This window comes from Dama dama, chromosome 12 (assembly GCF_033118175.1).
Source record: "Dama dama isolate Ldn47 chromosome 12, ASM3311817v1, whole genome shotgun sequence".
NCBI lineage: Eukaryota > Metazoa > Chordata > Mammalia > Artiodactyla > Cervidae > Dama > Dama dama.
The window spans coordinates 74,655,661-74,658,946 of record NC_083692.1 but is presented as its reverse complement, the minus strand read 5'-3'; the positions used below and the strand labels follow the sequence as shown (position 1 = coordinate 74,658,946).

General features: G+C 39.0%; 1 pseudogene; it reads right to left on the bottom strand.

Annotated features, from left to right (window-relative positions):
* Positions 1 to 1,485: 1,485 nt before the first annotated feature.
* LOC133066895 (olfactory receptor 11G2-like) lies at positions 1,486 to 2,523 on the bottom strand (annotated as a pseudogene).
* Between the last annotated feature and the right edge of the window lie 763 nt (positions 2,524 to 3,286).

The window sequence follows — 3,286 nt, the reverse complement described above, 5'->3', positions numbered from 1 at the left end:
TGTTTCCCATCTATTTGCCATGAAGTGATGGGAACAGATGCCATGATCTTCGTTTTTTGAATGTTGAGTTTTAAGCCATCTTTTTCACTCTTGTCTTTCACTTTCATCAAGAGGTTCTTTAGTCCTTCTTTGCTTTCTGCCATAAGGGTGGTGTCATCTGCATATCTGAGGTTATTGATAAATCTCCCAGCAATCTTGATTCCAGCTTGTGCTTCATCCAGCCTGGCATTTTGCATGATGTACTCTGCATGTAAGTTAAATAAGCAGGGTGACAATATACAGCCTTGACATACTCCTTTCCCAATTTTGAAATTGGAAAACATCTTCAGAGAACAAAATAATTTCCCATATTTTCCCTCCAGAACCGAGAAGTCTGAATGAAATGATGTTTGTGGGTTTTTGGATCCTGGCTCCTTTGTTTGCATTGGAGACAGCCTGTGCCTTGGCATAGATTCCCCAAGAAACCCAGGAATTGTGGGGGACTGTTTCTTAGGCTCCAGTTCTCAGAAAACTTACCAGTAGAGCTATCATTATTATCTATAAAATTTTGTTTCAAAGATACCAGAGAGTTAAAATAAGTCTTTTTTCCTTCTCTTGAATTCAAGATATCCTCTTCCCAAATGCAACCATGGTTAGGTTTCTTATTTATCCTTTGAAAGATATTCCTTTTTTTAAACCACGAGGACAAATTTATAATCTCATCAATAAATGACAACTTACATACTATGCATCATTTATTCACTTAATAACAAATATAAGTTGGAGGTCCATATCTGTATATCTAAAATTCTCTCATTTAAGAAATGCTACATCAAATTCCATTGCATGAATATGTCATACATATTGAAATATGTCTCAATAAATAGGCATTTAAGTGGCTTCTAAAAATGCACTTTTCACATATGTATGATTATATGTGTATCTAGGAGTGAGTACAATTGCTGGGATAATGGATATGTAAATTTTAAACTTTCTGAAATTGTTTGCAAGGTCTTAAGTAGAAATTGCACCAGTTTAGACTTTTATCAGTAATATATATTTTCCCCTCTTAGATGAAAGAATATTTGACGGCTGTATGCCAGAATGCCAAACCCCCAATACTTTCTTATAGTTTATTATGCATTTCTCTCTTTATGAGTAGAATGAGAAGCATAAAGAAGATTTTTCTAAGCATTTTAAAGTTATTACCAGAGCAAATCACTCAAATTTTCCATTCTTCAGCTTCTTAATCTGCAGAATGAGGGAGTTAGATAAAGTCTCTGAGTCCTTTCTCCTAAAGATTTTGGGCAAAGTAAGAATAGCCATAATGAATAAGTTCAACAATAGGATGAAGAATTCTTGACGTGTTCAGTTCAGTTCAGTTCAGTCACTCAGTCATGTCTGACTCTTTGTGACCCCATAGACTGCAGCACATCAGGCCTCCCTGTCCATCACCAACTCCCAGAGTTTACTCAGACTCACGTCCGTTGAGTTGGTACTAGTTATTTACTTAAGATTTTTTAACCTGGAAAAGTATAAAGATAGCCCAATTGCCCAAAGATTTCTTTCTTTTTTTTTGGACCAAGTTTCTTATTTTTGTATTTCCAGAAATTTCTGCAGGGCATATTTTATATCTTTGTTCCTCAGACTGTAGATCACAGGATTAATGAGTGGGGTTCCCACAGAATAAAACAGAGTCACAAGCTTCTGTATTCCAGCATCATGCTCAGATGTTGGGCTCAGATACATGACCATCACTGAACCATAGAAGAGTGAGACCACAGCCAGATGAGACCCACAGGTGGAGAAAGCTTTCCTTTGTCCAGCTGCTGAAGGGACTTTCAATACAGCTCTCAAGACCAGAGCATAGGACCCCATGATGCAGAGGAAAGGAATAAATAAGAGGAGAGAACTTATGATTGCCCAAAAAAATTCCATTACTGAGGTTCTAGCACAGGTGAGTGCTAGAAGAGGACCTGGGTCACACAGGAAATGGTCAATAATCCTGGATCCACAGAAGGACATTTGGGAAATGATGATGATGGGGACTGGGAACCAGAGGAAACCAAGTACCCAGCAGCTGATCACCAGATTGGTGCAGAGACGTCCAGTCATGAGAGTGGGGTAGTGTAGAGGCCAGCAGATGGCAAGGTATCTATCAAATGCCATAATAGCCAAGAAAAAGCATTCTGTAGAACCCAAGGAGAAGAAAAAGTAGAACTGGAGAAAGCACCCAGAGAAGGAGATGAGCTTGTTGTCAGAGAGGAAGTTGGCCAACATGTTGGGGACAGTGGAGGTGACATACCAGATCTCCAGGAAGGAGAAGTTGGCAAGCAGGATGTACATGGGGGTGTGGAGTCTCTGATCCCAGCACACAGCACAGATGATAGAACCGTTGCCCACGAGGGTCAGGAGGTAGACAGCAGAGAAGAGCACAAAGAGGAGAATCTGCTCCTCCCTGGGGCAAGGGAAGCCCAGGAGGATGAAGCCAGTGATGGCGCTGGAGGTGTTGAAGGTATTGGAGATTTTCATGGGTCTGTGAGCTGTGAAAGGTCATAATTACTGATTATCCCTGGAACAGCAGAGGAGCTTCATTTTCTTTGTCCAAACAAGAAACTGAGATTTATTTACTTGCTATTAATTCATTGTAATTGAGTGTTTACTTTTGGATACTGGGGATACAGCAATGAACACATGAGATTAAAACCCATACCTCATGTAGCTTATCCCAGTAGGAGAATGCAATCTGTAATTCTCCTTTTTGAACTAAATATATCGAGTTATTGTTCTTCTTGGCAAACACCTTTTTAAGGGTAGGCTGAAGTTATTGCTATGTCAAACAGTACTGTCATGGTGATGACTGGGGATGTAGATGATCTTGCATTTAGAAAGGTTTCTATAATTTCCTTATAATGAGTGGAAAACTGCATTTCCTATGTACTCCTTGAGTTGTCACCTAATGCAGCTGCTTGTAGGCAGGTACCTTGTTGGATAATATGATTTTGAAGCAGGAAAACATGTGTGACTTTTGATGCCATTTAAAAATTGACATTTGACTATCTTCCAACCTAACTTGGTGATTCATTCTCTCTAGTACCATTATCTGACAATTTCATAAGTAAATCAATCAACTTTGATGGGGAAAGCTTCTGAAAAAATAGCTCCAAGAAAGAGGCCATCTGGATACATTTCTTGAATGATAAAAATTAATATATCAATAATATGACCATGTTGAAATAGTTCTGTCTATTCTCTGTGATAAGAATGCAGTACCGTGCTGGGGAACACAGCACTTTGGAACCTGTTC